General features: G+C 40.7%; 1 protein-coding gene across 4 annotated transcripts in view; it reads left to right on the top strand.

The window, feature by feature from the left end:
- GRK5 (G protein-coupled receptor kinase 5) overlaps positions 1–18,616 on the top strand; it is a 167,033-nt gene that overhangs the window by 647 nt on the left and 147,770 nt on the right. The window lies entirely within an intron of this gene.

Genomic DNA, 18,616 nt, shown 5'->3' on the forward strand with positions numbered 1-18,616 from the left:
GATGCATTCATTCAAAAGGGCTTAGCAAATCTGCAAATAGCTTTCCGCGCCGTGTGCTGAGACCGCCAGGGTCGTATCGCTTCAAACGTGCAGTCATTGCCTTATTCGGCGTTATTAGGTGATATCATGTTGCTGCAAACATGCCCATTGTTGAGTGTGTTTGTCTCCGGACGGAGCCAGGCAGAGGAGCCGGGGGGCTCAGCCCCCCTCCAGGCTGCGGATGCTCCGGAGGATCCGGGGGGGCTTTGGCCGAGGTGGATGCTGCCTCCCTTCCTCTCTGTCTCCCTCTCTCCCTCCCAGCCGATGTGTCCGGGGCTGCCCCGGGAGATGCTGGTGACTCCGCGGAGCAGCCTCTGCCCCGCACGGTGCGCGTTAGAAATCCGCTGGGATGCGCGGGGCTCTCCCCAGCATCTCCCCTTCGCCCCCTTCCCCCAGAACCCGCGAAGATGGACGCCGATCCCGCCAGTAGATTGGGCTCGCATGGCTTTTTTTTCCCCTCTCTTCGGGAACGGACGTGAGTTCCTTCTCTCCGTACCCAAGGGAGGATGCTGCCCGCGGAGGGACCGGAGGCTCGGGGCTTGTCCCGACTCGCTGCGTAGAGCCCCTCGGTGCGGGAGCATCCCCTCTAGATAGGGGATGAGAGCCACGCACCAGCAACACGTCTCAGGGCTGCAGCATCCCTGCCAAGAAGCGATCGTTTTCTGCCGGTTGCATCCCGGCTTTGTGCGTGTATTTATTTGCTTTATTAGCTTTGACTAAAGAGCTTTTCCCAAGCTTTTATCCAAACTTCTCTTCCCTGAAAACCCTTGCCAGACGGGGCATTTTTAGGTGCGGTACAACCTGCAGCCTTTTTTTTTTTTCTGCCCTCCTCTGAAGTGCCTGGAACCACCTGTGAGTGAGGAACTGCTCTGGTGGACTTGAGGTTTGATCACTCTGAAGCTATGGGAGAAGTAGAGCAATATTAGTTTGGTAAAAGAAATCATTCAAATAGTCCTCCCCTGGGGTGATCCTTTTGCTGGGAAAATAGTTCAAATTTTTAAAAAATGTTTATATAACTCATGGGCTGTTGAACTTGTGAGGCTTAGCTGAGGAGTAAAGTCCTGAGATCCTCCTGAAAAAAGCTCTATAAATAATAAGGGCAAAGGTGTTATTCCATTCAGCAGATCAATGAATTACAGCTTTCTGACTCATGATGGAGAATTTTTTATTTTCTGTTGTCATTTTAAATACTGTTTAGGACACAGCTGTTGCTACCAACAAACAGTGCAGTGTTGAGTTAGATTTCAGTAGACTTTAGGAATACTTTAAAGAACTGGGATTAATTACCATTATTTTGTATTGTTTTCAGAGAGCCAATGTTTTGTGAGTAATTTGAAATGTGCCACTCAGTTTTACAGTCTTTTTTTTTCTTTTTTTTTCTACTATTCTCAATCACATGGTAACAGTAATGTTTGATTGTCATGCTGGATAAGCTATAATTTAAATGGCACAACTTTATCAAGATTTACTTCAAGCTATATTCCAACTTTTCTTTTAACTATCCATAAAGCTCCAACCCTTTTTTTTTTTTTTTTTTTTTTTTTTTGAGGCCTGGTGCTTGTTGATTTTGAAAGCTTTTATGGAGAGGGAATGAAAATTTTTGCAACAAAAGAAAAAGGACAAGTTCTGGACCTGACCTCCCAGCCACAAGTATTACGTCTGTGTTGTGTGCATGTTTCAACACTTATAGTTATTGCAAGCTGCTGGGAATATAATGTTTTAAAAAACTTGCAGGGGGTAATGCAGGTGGATGTCACTGCAGATGAGGAAGACAGACAGCATATGGAAGACCAAGAGGAAAAGGAAATTATTCTATTGAGGATTATGGTATCTAAAAATAAGTTTGGTCCAGGTCCTGCAGATTCCATGAACAGATTTAGCTGGGCATACATGTAGCCAAAGCCAAGTCCATGCATATGTGTTTCCACTTGTTAAGTCAAAAGTAAAAGCTGTGTTAGCTCAGTTATATGGTGGCTGGTGCCTGCAATGTGGTATTTAATGTAGAAAGAAGGAAAATGATGGGCTGTACTCTGCAGTTGTTAGGAAATGCAGAAGTTTTGTCGCAGTTGTGAAGGGAACACAACCCCAGAATTGGTAACAAAAGGGAAATTTGAGATTTGTTGCAAAGGGAGGTTTAGGTAAACCTGCAACGTTGTCTCCAGTGGCAAAGGCTTTTGTAAGGGACTCCAAAGTAGGCCTGAGTGACCACCACAAATATTTTTTAGCAAATATTTGTTTAAATTTTGCAACTCATTTGCTTTGGCCTTGGAGGCAGCTTTTCTGTGGTCCCTTATGTAAGTTCCTTTGTGTGACTAAGTTGGGCTAAACCAAGCCCTGATGCAAAGTGAATTTTTTTAGCTGAAATACCACCAAGCAAGTTCTATAACTGTTGTACAAATTCTTGCACTCAAATCCTGGTGATTACAATGAGAAGCACATCCAGAATTAACAGATGCCATGTGATACATGAGTAATCTTATTAAAGCAACAAAAAGAGTAAATGCAGTTTGCATACAAAAATGTATTGCACTGAATTTTAAGCAGAGAATAAATTTCAGGAAATTTTCTTCTTTTTGCAGAATATGAAGTTCTAGACATAAAAAATGCACAAAAGTTACTTGATATAGTCTGCCAGTCCGAACACATTAAAAAAATGGAGTTTTATTTCATTAGAAAGTTTACTTATGATTTATTAGTAATAAATTAATATTGTTTCCTCAATTATAATTTCTCACTTCTCAAATGCTAAATCCCATTCCACAAATTGCTTATCCCTTTTAGGACTGAATAGAAAATACATCTGGTTTAATTATAGGAATCAAATAGGTATTTGGGACCATCTCTTATTGCCTGGGGAAAAGAATAAGCAGGGAAGGGGAGACAAGAAAGATACGAATCATAAAAAGAAAAGCCAAATGAGAACAGGCTGAGTAAGTACCCTGTGCTGTGAGGTGGTGAAACATTTATCTGGAGCTTTTAATTAGCATCCTTGTTGCTGAGTCTCAGCAATCACATCTGAACCACAGGATCACCCAGCCAGCTGCAATGGGGATACAGCACCCTGCTAGCATTCCCCAGGCTGGTGAATGAATCCCAATCCATCTTCCCAGTTTAAGTTGTTTTGTTGTTTTTTTTTTCCACTGAGTACCAAGGAACCAATGGAAGGGTTCAGGAGAGACCAAGGACTGAGTCTCCCAACATTTCAGAGGAGTTTGGACAACCTTAATGCTCAGAAGCTTTAAAATATCCCTAGTCATGAATCTCTGCCTGTCAAAAGCAGTTGACTGGCAACTCTTTCAGAGAGGCTGATGATTAAAAAGTGATGTTTGTGTAAAGAACACTCATTATGGTTAGATAAGCATGAGCAGGGTATGGGGATTGCCTAGATACTGTTCATGGCAATCCATTCCTTACAAGCCATAAGATCAGTCTTATGTTACCTGCTGTTTCTGTGTGCACGAGCTTGCTTAAACAACATGAAATACATTTCAAAACCCAAAGTTGACTCTGAAATTGCAGATATGTACAGACAATTCACACCACTTCAAAGTTTCAATGGAATCCAAACCAGTTATTGCATCTAGTAGCTTTAAAGTGGGCACTTTGGAAGGGAAACTATTGTTTCACTTAGACATGAAGTTTCTGAAGTGCCAAGTTTACCAAGTAAACCTGCTAAAAGGAAAAAACCCAAATCCTTCATCCACTAAAACACAAGGCAAATGCTTTTTTTTTTTTCTTTTTTAGGTGGACTGGATTTTTAAAATCAACTTATTTATGGTGCCCAAACAGAGCCTTTGATCAGCCTAGCCAAAAGGGGGACTTTCTTTTACATATCTCAGAATTTTTAAGTGCACATTGATGCCTTGTAATACATGAAATGTGCTTGTCCATAAACTGCTATATTTTTAGCTTGCTTTTGCAGGATGATTGCAGAAGAGATTTGTGTGTGTCCTTATTGGCAAAAGTCTTGCAATAAATCCTAAACAAGAAGCATGATTGCTTTCCAAGAACTTGGCTGCAAAGCAACTGGAAAAAGGGCAGTAGAACAATGAGAAGCATATTGTGAAGGGAAAGAAGGTGACTGTAGTGACAGCTCAAACCCCATGGAGAATATGATTATTGCAACTTAACTTAAGCAACTTCATTAACTGGTGCTTTGAATGTGGGATCTAAGGTCCTGCCATCTGTCCCTTGATATAAACCCAAAATACTTTGTAAGGAAAATATTGTCTCTAGAAGCAGAGGAAGCTTGCATGCAGTGATTCCCTTTAGTTTTCTTTTTGGTGTTCAAAAGAAGCTCTCACCACTGCAATAGCTTAAAAAAAAAAAAAAAATCCAGGAATGGAATTGGCCATTACTTCACATGTAATGGGGTGCTTTTCAGCAGGAGTTTTAAAAAAAATGAGATTCCTCTTCAAACCTGTAACCATTTCTATCTGGAAAAAAAATAATATCCCAAAGAGTCCAGAATATTTCATTATATTTTAGTCAAGGAAATTAAGAAAATAGGATTCTTCAGGTCTTTGTGAATGCAGTGTGGAGGGATGGATGAATTCAGGGTCTTTTACAGAAGGAATTTATTTCTGTAGCCATCCCTGGCTTGGAGACTGCCCACTGCACCAGTTTGCAATCATGGGCAGCTGGGAGAAACCAAGAACTCTTCCACCCAAACTGGTGTAGTGAAGGAAGAGGACTATGCCCTTTCATGTGTGCTGTTGCTGTGGAACTGTGATTTTTTTCAGCCAGATTTCTGTCCAGCTCGTTGGGTTTGTAGGCACTTTTAAAAATGTTAGTACTGAGCTGGATGGTCTGCCAGGTTATTAACACATAGAAGCAATTGGGAAGTAAAACTTGTTTGCTGTGTTAACTATGGAGCTGCTTACATCTGCTCCATTATCCTCCTGTGATTACTTTCCTCAAGTGCAAAAGCTTAAACCTAGGAAGAGACTCCCTGGATTTGTTATCACTGAATCCCTTTTCTGAGGTTTTAACTTCATGTTGCTGAACTTGTCCATTCAGAAAAGGATTCTCAGTATTTATACAATGGGCATGATTTTGTGACTGTGTCCAGCTTTTTGTATTCAGGAAGAATATTCTGAGATAACTTGGGCAGAAATGTCTGAAAGAGGTGGGTTTAGGGGTGTTGTACTGAGAGTGATGCCAGGACAGCAGCACTTGGACCAAACTCACACTTGAACAGCTCCAGAATGAAAACCTCAGCCCCTCTCTTGCCCTGAGATGGGTCCCAGCACAAGTGTCCATCACTCTGTCACCAGGCTGGGGGATGGATGTGCTGTTTTGAAGGCAAATGAGGAAGCAGCAGCTAAAGAGGAAGGCACCAGCTTTGACTTTGCTGTTTCTAGGCCCTGGGGGGTAGGTTATACCCGTTCAGTGGCTGATCTTGCTGCTTTTTTTCCTCTGTACCTGTGAGCAGTAAGATGGGTGACTACTGGAAAAATAACCACATTATTTGAATCTTCTATTTCTTGGAAGAAGCACTCCCTTTCCAGGTACTGCTTTGCTAGCTGAGGTCTGATGATGATCTCTCTTTCAGAAGATGAACATCTGCATGCTGAGGACTTCGATGCTTGCAGGGAAGGGTCTGAAGCCCTGATGCTGTGTTCAGACTCATTATACTGATGTGCTCTGAGCCTGAGAGATCAAAGCTGACTGCTGGGATGTAGACAGGGTCCTTCTGCATGTGTGGAGACTGAAGCTGTCTGACCTTCTGTATTTAGGCACACAGCTGATGGTTCTACTTTTATGCCTGGCTTACTCTAGGGATGGTTTCTGGTTTGTATTGATCCAAAGAGAGCTACTGAACCTCTAAGTGCAAGCAGTGGTGTTAAATTCAATGGGATTTTGTGGTGGCTTTTTTTAGCCACGGAAAAAATTCCATCGAGCTCCATATCGGTGCATTGAAGAAGTTTAAAAGCAAATTATTTCATCAAAGTATTGTTCTCTTTTTACAAGATAATTTTTTAACTTTAAAAAAAAAATTGTCAAATTGAAACATAAACAAGGATTCTTCTCAGATGGATAGGACATACTACCCTCTTTTTTTTTTTTTCTGGTTTGGGGTTTCTTTTTTTTGGGGGGGGGGGTGGGTGGGTGGGTTGTGAGTGTGTTTTGGTTTTGTTTGTTTGATTTGATTTTTTTAATTTTTTTTTTTTTTTTTTTTTTTTTTTTTTTTTTTTTTTTTTTGTCAATGAAAATGGCAGCTAAGGCATGTATGAGATCTTCCCCCGGGTCTCTTTTTGAAAAATATTCTATATGCTGTATGAGTTTTCTGTGTGGCAATGCTCCTTATTTTGACAATAATATTTGTAGTCTAAGCAATAACAAGAAGATACAATCCTAAAACTTCTTCAAGACCACAAGATGTGGAATTAAACTAAAAGGCCAGGCAAATAAAGAACCCTGCAGTTTGATTACACTCAGCTGGATTATCCTTGTAACTGTTTTGCTTGGAGGATTTAAAAATGCATCCTGCTTTGTGAGGCAGATTAGGCAGGGAAACCAAAATTAAGCATTCCAAAGAAAATATTGCAAAAATGATGGGTATTTTATTTAATTAAAAAAACCCAACAATCCAGAGTTGCCTGTTTAAAATGGAAGGATGGAACAAAACACAAGCGAGGGGCAAGATGGTGAAGTGAGGCTACAAAGTCTGCAGAAGTGGCTCAGCTGTTTCTAGTTCATTTAACAGCTCTTCAGATATAGCTGAAGAAAGTGTCACAAAAGGAGGAGAAATGTACCCAAGTACTGGAGGCTTAATTTGGTCCTGGGAGTGAATAATGCAAAAAATAATAGGAATGAAGGAAGGGTGGCTGGCTGTGCCCTAGGATGTTGTCCACAGCTCATTTGTCAGTGGCAGAATGGATGCTGGAAAGTTTGAATATCCATCATTTACAGCACCTGGAAGTAAAACTGCACTGTTAATACTCAACTAGGAGCAGCCCTCAGGAAAGGCCTACTGTGGCATTTTGTCCCCTGTCTTCCATGCAGTTTTTAAGGTTTGAAACAGTTTGGGCATAAAAATAATTCAATTCATGGGTCTATCAGGTTTTTTTGCAGGCCAAGAAATCTTGATTTTTTTCTGGTTATGTTTTCCTGACTCTAATCTCCTTACTCATCTAATCCCTTTTGCACAGTTTTCATTCTCCAGGTACTTTCTGTTCTCACCAGCTATCTTGCCAAGCTCAACAGCTCCTGTTCTTTTCTCCTTCCAGCTTGGCAGCTCCCTTGGTCCACCTCAAATTTCACAGAGTCCTCAGGACAAGTTCTCTCCCAGCAGTGGGTTCTTAGGTGTCCCTAGGGATGGAGCTGGCCCTGAATCTGCTTCTCATCCTGGCCCACCTCAAAACCAGCTGAAAAAAACTGCTCAGATGGGAAAGGAGCCTTGGGGATAGGCAGTACCAAAGAGGGATTGCATCAGGATATGCAATCAGATCTATTGCATCATAGTTTCCATCTCTGAGGTTGCTGATGGTGTTCCCTGAGGATGCTGAATGCAGTTACCGAGCGGTAGCAGCTGGGGTTGCATTGGTTAAGGATTCACTTGTCATCCTGAGGATGTGATTCCATGATGAGCTTGGCTTTTCCCAGTAGGCTGAAGTGATATTACAAGTTCTAGAAGTTACCTTCTATTTGGAACACTGCTTTCTCTCCCTGGTGTGGGCATGCAGTGACTTCTGGGATGCTGTTCACTACATCCCAATGCTCTGAGACCGTTCCCATTTTCCTGACATCATTCTCCCAGTGAATAAATTTGCATGGTCTGATTTTCTCTATTACAGCAGTTAACTTCTACTAGACCATCATTCTCATACTTTACTCTTCCCACATTTCTTATCTTTTTAGTTTATTTTCCATCTGCTCTCTTTCTGAGATCACACCTGAATGTGAGAAGTCTTTGCTATACTCTTTAAAGCATATTTAATAGGTTTGGGTTAAATGTCAGTTTACTGGACATATCTAAGGTTTTACACATTTTCCCTCCTGTATTATCATTGGTTGATCTTTGGTCAGTGTTTTTTGTTTGTGTGCTAGGACTCCTATCTAAAATGTCTGAAACGGTTCTTTTTCTCTGCTTGCGTGTGTTATGGGAGACCTTCATGGTTCTATAGGTGGTCTTTATTGACAACTTTATAGCTTTACACTCTGCCTGCCTGCCTGACAGTGCTCCCTAATTTCTATCTAGCCCACCTGGGGTGTCTCAGGAAAGGGGTTACCTGGCAGGAGAACAGAGACACTCTGACCTTTCAGTTGTATTCTCTTGGCAGCATCTGCAGAAGGCACTGATGGAGAATCAAATTGTGTAAAACAAAACAAACAAACAAAAAAAACAAACAAAAAACCACAACCAACCAGCCGGCCCCCTTCTCCCCTAAAGCCCCCTCCTCCCCCCCTCCCCCAAAAAAGAAAAAAGGAGATTCAGAAGCAAAGGAAAAGTACCAATGATGTACCTTTTCCCATTTTCTTTAGTTTTGTTTGTTATAGATTTTAAATTAATTAAATTAAAAACTGTTTTTCAGTACTCTGGATCCTCATGAAGTTGGTTGCCTGTGGTCCAGCAGGATTGATTCTAGTGATAAGCCTGGAAGCCATCAGTAGTGTTGCCTTCTCTTGGAGTTATCTTGCTGCTTGCATGGCAGACCTTTCAGCAACAGAAATCCAGGGAGATTGCTCATCTCTTTTTGGTTGAGCAGCTTGGTGCAACAATGCAGTTACTCACCCTGCAAGGTTTTGCAAAGGCAATATTACTTGCCTAACAGTTACAGAAAATTAAGAGAATCTGAGCACTCAGCCTTAATTTTCTTACTGTTACAGGAAGAACAGTTTTCCAGTACAACATTTGAAAGCAGTGAAAAAACTGAAAAATGCCAGAGTTGTGACCAATCACTGTCTAAACCTTTTCTGTCTCCCTCCATAGCAATTCCACATTGACATTTCATTCCGAATCATGATTTTGTGTTTTCTGAGGATGCCAAGTTATAAATTACATGTCGACTGAGAGCTCCTTATGAAGAACACATCTGGGAAAGTTTGTGCTTTGTTTATTTCACTAGCAGCTGAGATTTAGGAGGAATTATCCAGATGACTTCTGTATGATAGAAGCTTCTCTCAAGGCTCCAGTGCACCTTTCCTGGAAAACTTTTGTGTTTAGTGTGCATCTCCTTTCACTATTTGCTCAAAAATGAGAGACATAAGAATGGTACAGGAATTAAACAAACAAACAAACCCCAAACTACAAAAACCTTTAGTGCTCTGGTTTGGAGAGCTGATAGTGTAAGAACAGAAATGCATTTGGAGTAAAGCAAATTGAATAGCACTGTATAGCAGCAGGTGACTATGGAAAAACAGAGATAAAAGGATATTTCCCAAGCCCAACTTTTCAGCCTCCCACACAGGAGGCTTCACAAGCAGAAGGTAGCTCTTCCCTATGGTGTTTATAGAGGGATTTATCTTTCAGGAATTATTTTTTTTTTTTTGACTGCATTTATATGGAAACTGCCCCACATCTGGTGCTTCATGAGGGGCTCTCAGCTGATATATGACTTTTGGTTTGGCAACCTCAGGAAGCAGTCACTGTGAAGATGTGGAATTGTCTTGGAAGAGAAAGAAAGGGAATTATCAACAAATCAATCAAATATTTTTGGTGTGTTGGTTTTTTTGTTGGGTGTGTGTGTTTTTATGTGTTTGGGGGGGTCTTTTAGGTAGTTTGTGATTTTATAATCTTTTATCACATCCACTTAGTCTTTCTTCAGGTGGAAAGCTTCAAGTCTATCATTTCTGTCCCTTTGCATCTTCTAATTCTGCATCCTTTCTGAAATGGGTGACCAAACCCACCCATTGCACATGTGCACTGTGGGCAGTGGTACAGGGATGCTGACCACTGCCTCCTTTGCTCTTGTCACAGTCTGAACTTGATGTTTGTTTGCTTTTTTCCCCAATGTTGCAAGTATTCATTACTGGGCCAACTGACTGCAACCTCAGAAATTTGTCTTCTCAGCTGCAGTGTTTAATTTAGAGCTCATCTTCTGGTGTGCATGGCAAGACTTGTTTTCCTTCACATGCAATGCTATGCTGTCTGACACAGAATTTAATCTTTTTTTTTTAAGTGATTCAATACTGCAACATACTCCTGCAACTCTTCACAGCCTGTTTTTGTTACAACTGTTCTGGAGAAATTAATGCTGGCAGCAAATGTCATCTTGCTGTTTATCTCTTTTCCAGTCCATTTATGAGTACACTGAATAGCCAAGAGTCCTATCTTAGATCTCTGTGGCACTTTGCTCCCCTGTCACGTGCTTATCCCTGATTTCCTATCTTGTCAACTGCTGCTGACTCACAATTGGGTCTCTTGTCCAGAAAGAGTTTAATTTCTCAAGAATTGTTGGTGAAGGTCACTGCCAAAAAAAAAAAAAAAAAAAAAAAAAAAAAAAAAAAAAAAAAAAATTCCATGCATAAGTGTCAAAACCCACCTGCCCAAGAATCTTTGACTCCAGCCAACTCATTCCAGAGGTGGTGAAGGAAAGCAAAGCCCTGTGGATGAGAAATGTTGCAATTTGCCAGCTGATGGCAGTATTCGAAGGACCATCCCTGTGACATCTGCTGAATGGCAGATGGAAGGGCAATGCTGAAATGGGCCCCCAGCAAATCTTGGAGCAGCTGAAGCTTATTGGAAGGTCAGCAATCATTTAGAACCCCATGGAGGAGTGTGTCACATGCCAGTCAACTGGCCACAATGTGCTTAAAAAAAAAATAAACCCAACCCAAATCTCCCATCTTGCCCTCAAACCCTGCCAGTTCTGGGTGAGAGGAAAAAAAAGGGGGGGGGAATAAAAAAATTTTAAAAAAGGTGGATTCAAGTAATTATTTGTCAGTACTCTAAGCACTTGTCTCTGTCCATGCATCTGAGAGCAGGATCAAGCTCTTTCATCAAGCAGCCTAATTTCAAATCTCTAGCAGGTCTCAGGACATTTGTTATTCTGGCTCATGCAGACCTCCAGCTGCAAAATGTTTATTTGGCTGTGAAAAGTCTATGAAGTAACAAGCTTTGAAGGATTCAGCATATTATTTTCTCTTCCTTTTTTGGATGCTGTTTTCCTCCAGGTCTCATGGGGAACACATTTCCTTTTTTTTTTTTTTCCTTTTTTTTTTTCCTTTTTTTTTCCTTTTTTTTCTTCCTTTTTTTTCTTCCTTTTTTTTCTTCCTTTTTTTCTTCCTTTTTTCTTCCTTTTTTTTCTTTTTTCCTTTTTTTCTTTTTTCCTTTTTTTTCTTTTTTCCTTTTTTTTCTTTTTTCCTTTTTTTTCTTTTTTCCTTTTTTTTCTTTTTTCCTTTTTTTCTTTTTTCCTTTTTTTCTTTTTTCCTTTTTTTTCTTTTTTCCTTTTTTTCCTTTTTTCCTTTTTTTCCTTTTTTTTCTTTTTTCCTTTTTTTCTTCTTTTTTTCTCCTTTTTTCCTTTTTTCCTTTTTTTCCTTTTTTCCTTTTTTCCTTTTTTCCTTTTTTCCTTTTTTCCTTTTTTCCTTTTTTCCTTTTTTCCTTTTTTCCTTTTTTCCTTTTTTCCTTTTTTCCTTTTTTCCTTTTTTCCTTTTTTCCTTTTTTCCTTTTTTCCTTTTTTCCTTTTTTCCTTTTTTCCTTTTTTCCTTTTTTCCTTTTTTCCTTTTTTCCTTTTTTCCTTTTTTCCTTTTTTCCTTTTTTCCTTTTTTCCTTTTTTCCTTTTTTCCTTTTTTCCTTTTTTCCTTTTTTCCTTTCTTCCTTTCTTCCTTTTTTCCTTTCTTCCTTTCTTCCTTTCTTCCTTTCTTCCTTTCTTCCTTTCTTCCTTTCTTCCTTTCTTCCTTTCTTCCTTTCTTCCTTTCTTCCTTTCTTCCTTTCTTCCTTTCTTCCTTTCTTCCTTTCTTCCTTTCTTCCTTTCTTCCTTTCTTCCTTTCTTCCTTTCTTCCTTTCTTCCTTTCTTCCTTTCTTCCTTTCTTCCTTTCTTCCTTTCTTCCTTTCCTCCTTTCTTCCTCCTTTCTTCCTCCTTTCTTCCTCCTTTCTTCCTCCTTTCTTCCTCCTTTCTTCCTCCTTTCTTCCTCCTTTCTTCCTCCTTTCTTCCTCCTTTCTTCCTCCTTTCTTCCTCCTTTCTTCCTCCTTTCTTCCTCCTTTCTTCCTCCTTCCTTCCTTCTTCTTCCTTCCTTCTTCTTCCTTCCTTCTTCTTCCTTCCTTCTTCTTCCTTCCTTCTTCTTCCTTCCTTCTTCTTCCTTCCTTCTTCTTCCTTCCTTCCTTCTTCTTCCTTCTTCTTCCTCCTTCTTCCTTCCTTCTTCCTTCCTTCTTCCTTCCTTCTTCCTTCCTTCTTCCTTCCTTCTTCCTTCCTTCTTCCTTCCTTCTTCCTTCCTTCTTCCTTCCTTCTTCCTTCCTTCTTCCTTCCTTCTTCCTTCCTTCTTCCTTCCTTCTTCCTTCCTTCTTCCTTCCTTCTTCCTTCCTTCTTCCTTCCTTCTTCCTTCCTTCTTCCTTCCTTCTTCCTTCCTTCTTCCTTCCTTCTTCCTTCCTTCTTCCTTCCTTCTTCCTTCCTTCTTCCTTCCTTCTTCCTTCCTTCTTCCTTCCTTCTTCCTTCCTTCTTCCTTCCTTCTTCCTTCCTTCTTCCTTTCTTCCGTCCTTTCCTTTTTTGAGGTGTAGCACAGGTATGAGCTGTGCTCTTCTTGCAGCCCTTTTGTGGCAGTCTGTGCTGCAAAAAGATGGCCTAAAAATAGCAGTGCAATAGGGCTGCACAGCACCAGTGTTTAACTTGCTGTGCATTACAAGGTCATAGATGCATAGAAAGGTTTTGGTTGGAAGGGACCTTGAAGATCATCCAGTTCCTCTCAGGTTGCTCCAAGGCCCATCCAGCCTGGCCCTGAACACTTCTAGGGATGGGGCAGAAATTAATAATAGTTTATTCTTGCTCATTAGCAGCCTGCAGGCTGAACAGTACCATGATGCTGGCATTATTCATCAAGTCAAGTGAAGGAAACTCTGGCTTCCTGAGCATGGAGAGCAGATAGAAAAATATATTATTCCTTGGGTGACCTCTCTAGGACCTCATTGTGGTGGTTGGAATAAACAAGCTGGTCATTGGAAAGTTTAGAATAAATAGAAGGCAGCTTTTTAAAACTTATGGATGTGCTGTGTAAATGACCCTTCCAAAATGAAGCTCAAGTCTATATGTTCCAAATCCTTTGCAAGGGGATTGTTTGAATGTATTTCTAAGCAAACATTTACCAGCTGTGTGGAAGCCTGAAGCCTGTTTATAAGCCCAGAAATATTTTACAAGGCAAGAACAGAACGTGACTTAATTTTTTTTATTTTTTCAGTCCTGGCCTAAATTTGCAAAAAATAGCGACTTCTTTTTATATTTTGCTTCTTAGAATAAATTGAGGATGAATTAAAACCAAGAATGAAAACCTGGGTATCAAATTCTGTAAAAATGCATGTTTTATGCAAGGAAGAACCAATATGAGAGGTGTGGTGCAGTTTCTAGGTCAGATTCTGAGGAGGACAGGCAGGAAAGCTTTGATCTCTGCCCTTTGTTGTCTCCATGCTGGAGGCTGTCACTCAGCTATTGGGATTCAGCATTAGGTTTTGAAGGAGGAGACACAGAAGGTTGCAATGCAGGTGGGAGCTGAAGAGGCCCCATCCTGTCAACACCAAAGCAGATAAATATATTTCAGATGGGAATAATCCCATCAGGCAAACAATTTGTGGACAGGGACAATTTGAGCAATTGCTCCTCAGTGAAAGGAAATGCTTCACATCCCAGACTATTGCCTGATGGGGTTAAAAAAATGTTCCAAGGGCCTGGCACCCAATTCTAGTAAATAAATGTGGAAAGAGCAATTTTTTCAAAGAAGCTTTGCTCGTTTCATTAAAAACACGATGAGATTTGCAGATATTTGCTAATGTAGATTTGCAGCTACCATTGGAGCTTTTAATCTGGGATGGTGGCAACTCCTGGTGATTGTGTGTTTTAAAAAGCACAGGCGGTATCTTAAATTCTGTAATATCTCCTTGCAGATGAAGTTTCATTTGATCTTGGTAGATGAAGTTCAGCTGGAGGACAAAGCTAATTTTTAGGATTGCATAATTTTGCAGAGGGTAGAGTTTTGCTCTTTGGAAGTCTTACTGTTTTCCTCTAGGGAGGGGGAAGAGGGAGAGGAACAGCTTGACAGGAATCAGTTGTTTTGATTTCAGAGAATGTGAGGAAATGGCATCTTCCAATAAATACAGATTTTATTAAAGCTGAATAGTGTGACAAATAGTTTTGAATTTGAACTTCAGATTTGGTATGTAAGCAGAGCAACTCCACTGAAATTTGTGTGCATTGCTAATATTAGTGAAATATAATTTGTAGAGAAGGGCAGTGATTCACTGGGTAAAAATAGGCAGCATCTTAAAGAGCTTGTAAACACAGCTATTAATTTTAGCACAAGAATCTTATATTCTTTGTCTTAGTCTGCGAATAATGCCACTGCACTCTGTGACACTGTTCAGTAGGTACAAGTTCAGCTCTTAAATAGATTTTAAAATTGACTGTAAAAGTGGCCAGAGTTGCATTTTAGTTTGCATGTTTTGTCCATCCTTTGAAATACTTCTATGATACTTTTACTGTATAAAATATTAATCTCTTCCATTTTAAGCCATCCTGTACACTGCAAACCCTGCTTGATAGTTTTGCTGCAGTCAGTTAGAAAAAGCAATTACAAAAGGAGCCACAGCTGACATCCCCTCCTTTTCTACCTTTTTACCTCAGGGGTTTGCAGTCTTGAAAGTACTCCTTGGTGTGAGTCACTAAAAAGATTTTTTTTTCCCCCTTTTTATTTTTCCCTAGTGTTGATTGTGCTTAAGGCTTAGTCTGATGCTATACTTCACTCTTGATTTGAAGGAAGGGGAATAACTTCCCACTTCTCTTCCATAACCTCGGGTCTTGTAATTTTATTCATTCTTTTCAGTGTCAGAGAGAAGCTCTCTTTGGCTCACTGCAGCCTTATGATGATCTCCCCAACAGCTCCTGTCTTATTCCACCCTCTTGATCTGCATGAAGCATATATTGTTTTTTTTTCAAAAGAAGGAAGCTTCTGAATTTGGGCAGGTGCCAAAGGCTCAATTCAACCTCAGTGGTATTAATTTTTATTTAATGGAACACATCAAAATCACTATAATTTTTTATTTAACTCAATTTTTTTTTTTAAGCTGGAAGCACAAGAAAATGTGATTGTGTGCCAGCTCCTTTCACTTTTAACACATAAGATAAAGGTTCAGTTTACTGCTTTTGCAGTAATATTGAGAATCAATTGAGGTGAGCATAGGGAGCCCCAATACAGTTCATCATATCAGCAACCTTTCCAGGCTGTAGCAGGCAGCTGGTAGGTCAGAGCAGGTCTAGAGACTCATCTGAAAAGTTTATTGAAAGCTGGGAGTCATGAACAACATGAGATTCATTAGAGGTTTCCCATCCTGAGCTGCAGCTGATGATGTGCAGTGGCTCAGATCTGAGTCTTGAGCACTCTGGGCTCCCTCTGAAGCCCTGGATTATTTGCCATGTATACCTGACATTCTTTAAAACACTAAATATACCTTGTTTTATTTCTTTGGGAAGTGAGCAGGTACAACCAGAGCCACTGTGTGAAGTCTGTAGTTTTTTTCAGCTTTCTCCTCAACTTTTCAGTGCACTGTTTTTTGAGTTACTGCAGTGTTCCAAACCTCTATTTTTAGCCTGAGGGCAAGAACCCATTAACTGATCTCTGTACAGCAACCTGGAAAGAGTCAGGACAGTTGATCACACTGATATCTGGATATTTAAAATGTAATCAACTGGCTGGGCTTCTGTGACAAAATCTGTAACAGCTGGCACGGACCTGATGGTAATTTGTGCTCTTGCCTCTGCCTTGGTTTTAAAAATGAAGCTCTGTTATTTGACAAGCAGCTCTCTTTCTGGCCAGGGGTGATTTGCACACCAACCATTGCAAAGTAGTGAGGAGGGAATTTCCATCAGGATCTGAGTTGTAATTGTGGCCATGCTGCAATTTCTAAACCTTCCTGTCCACATCTGTCTGTGCTGTTGTTCTACCCATTTTTTAAATGAACAAATAATATCATTGTGGCTCTTCTAGTAATGCAGAGACTCATTCCTTTGCCTAGTGATGCTCTGTTTGGAACGTGTTTAGAAATGGTCTTTTCTCTGGTAACTATTTAATCAGAATTGAAGCCTCAATCACATTGCTGTGTAGCCATGCAGGGCTGTGTTCCTGAGTGACTTCTCCCTTGCAGAGAAACAAGCAAAATACAGAACCCTGCCTCCAGAAGGAAAAAGAAAAGCCAGTTTCAGGTGAGCCCCTCTTGCTGCTGTAGGAGTTAGCAGAGCCCTGTGACTCAGGGCTTGTCCTCCTCTGCAGCAGCTGTACAGTCCCTGCTCCTTCCTCTGGCTGAATATTCAAGTTGTCATCTAATCCTTTGGGTGGATCTAAATCCTGGTTTTTGTTTGTTTTGTTTTGTTTTGTTTTTTTCCACAAGGCAAATCAATCTGTCTGGGGCTTGTCCAGTGTCTTGAGCTGTTGGGATGCTTGCACCCCTCTATAATTTAGAGTAAAGCTCCCTGCAAGGATGCTGCTCCCACTTGTGTGCATTGCTCAGGAGGCTCTGAACCCCAACCCTTGGCTCCCAGTTGGGCTCTGCACCCTTGACTGCCACCCTGGGATGGGACAAAGTGAGAGGGTTTGGTGCTGCAGCCCCTTCATGAAGAAACTGGGAGACATAGCAGGGACCTGCAGCTATTTAAGGGGAGCTGGGGTCAGTAAGAAGGTGAGCAATATTCTAAACATGAGTCAATCCTGCACCTGGAAAGAGAAAAAATGCTCAGGAGACTGAAAACAGAGGAGGAGCTGGCCACCAAGCTCCATTTTTAGTTGTTATCCCAGACTTTTTTTTTCATCTTGTAATTCTTGAGGCTGGAGAATGGGAAAATGATCACGACCTCCAGTTAGTTTTGTGTATCTGAGTCAACTGTTTGCCCTTCCATGATCAAAAACTCTTCTGCAACAGCCCTATATTCTGTAAAGCAGCTGAACCCCAGGATGTAATAAAGAAGGTATTAATGCAGGTGTTTCTGCTGCATGGAAAACACAGAATATGCAGTTAAGTTCCCTTTTGCTGTAGAGCTGCATATGTTTTTTATTTTCTGTGTATAAAGTAGCCTATTTTATTTGTTTTGTAGCAATCTGTAATACATGGGTCAGTGTATTCTGCAGTAATTTACACTAATTATTCAGGAATGATACCCTGCATAGTTGCTGTGACTGATTTTTTTCAGCCTGGTTCTTCTATTAGCTGTGCCATGTAAGGAAGTAAAAAGATGAATCTCATCTTTATCTTGTAGAGCAATCATGATTAATGCCACACTAATGTCCAAGCAGATCAAGGAATGTTCCTATAGCTGACATCCTGGCCAACTTCCCTTCAAAAGCGATGTAGACTTTGGCTGATTGAGATCCTCAGGACTATGTCCAGATCTCTTCCTTCCCAAAATTAGGTAACCCAGCTCAATTCTTTCTGCTTCTTCACACTATTTTTTTTTTTTTTTTTTTTTTTTTTTTGTAGCATATCATGTTCTTTCCAAGGCACTGGAAGCAAGTGCACCTCACATTTTCTTAAGAATCCTTATTTCATCACCAACATTTGTACTTTATAAGTATGGCTAAGCTTAATTATTCAAAGTTGTCAAAAATCTTTTGGAAGTCCTGTTTTGCACTCTAAGTTTCAGCCTGCTCTGTGCTTAATTGTAAAAGGGAACATGGGCATGCCTTAAGGTTTGGGAGTATCTTCCTTACAGTAAACCCATATTTTTTATTGAGCATATAGCTATGAAAATCCTTCTGAAGGCACCGAACCTTCTCTTGCAAAGTCAGCTCCTGGTGGCCATGTCAACAGCTCAGTAATTTCACAGAAGCAGCCGTTAAGTGTTTCCTGCCCTCCTTATGAACTTTGAAAATATTCATTGTTTACTCCCCATGACAGTGGTGCTGCAGATGCAGAATCCTTTGGTGCTGCTCAGTGCTGGCAGCTGTGGGGAGCGATGATGCTGACACTTCCCCAAGCAGTGTAAAACTTAACCAAGCTTCAAACCCAGGTGGGCAGAGGGGAAAACACCTTCTATGTGGTGGCACAGGGGGTCTGGGCAAGAGCTGGCATCAGGATACAGGTCCCTTGAGTCCTCACTCATGCTGGCCTCATCTCCCTGTTGTACCAGGCATTTTTGCACTGTTTCACCCCACCTCCTCACTGTAACCTGCAGAGAAAGTTGTCCTCTCCTGCAGCAAACTTCTGCTGCTTTGGATTCGTGCAAAGATTTCTGCAATGGAAAGCATTTGACCCAGTTGCCATGACATAATATTGTAGGAAAAAAGTGGATGTTGGTTGCAGAAGCTGCTTGTTTCCTACAGTCAGTTCACCTGAGCAAATCAAGATTCAAGAGCTTTCCAAAATGTTAATATGATAAAATAACAGTTGTGCAGTAAAATCCCTTTAGGGAGAGGTCACAGCTCCCCTGGGAGGTCAGATGGCCAC

Source organism: Heliangelus exortis, chromosome 7 (genome assembly GCF_036169615.1).
Source record: "Heliangelus exortis chromosome 7, bHelExo1.hap1, whole genome shotgun sequence".
NCBI lineage: Eukaryota > Metazoa > Chordata > Aves > Apodiformes > Trochilidae > Heliangelus > Heliangelus exortis.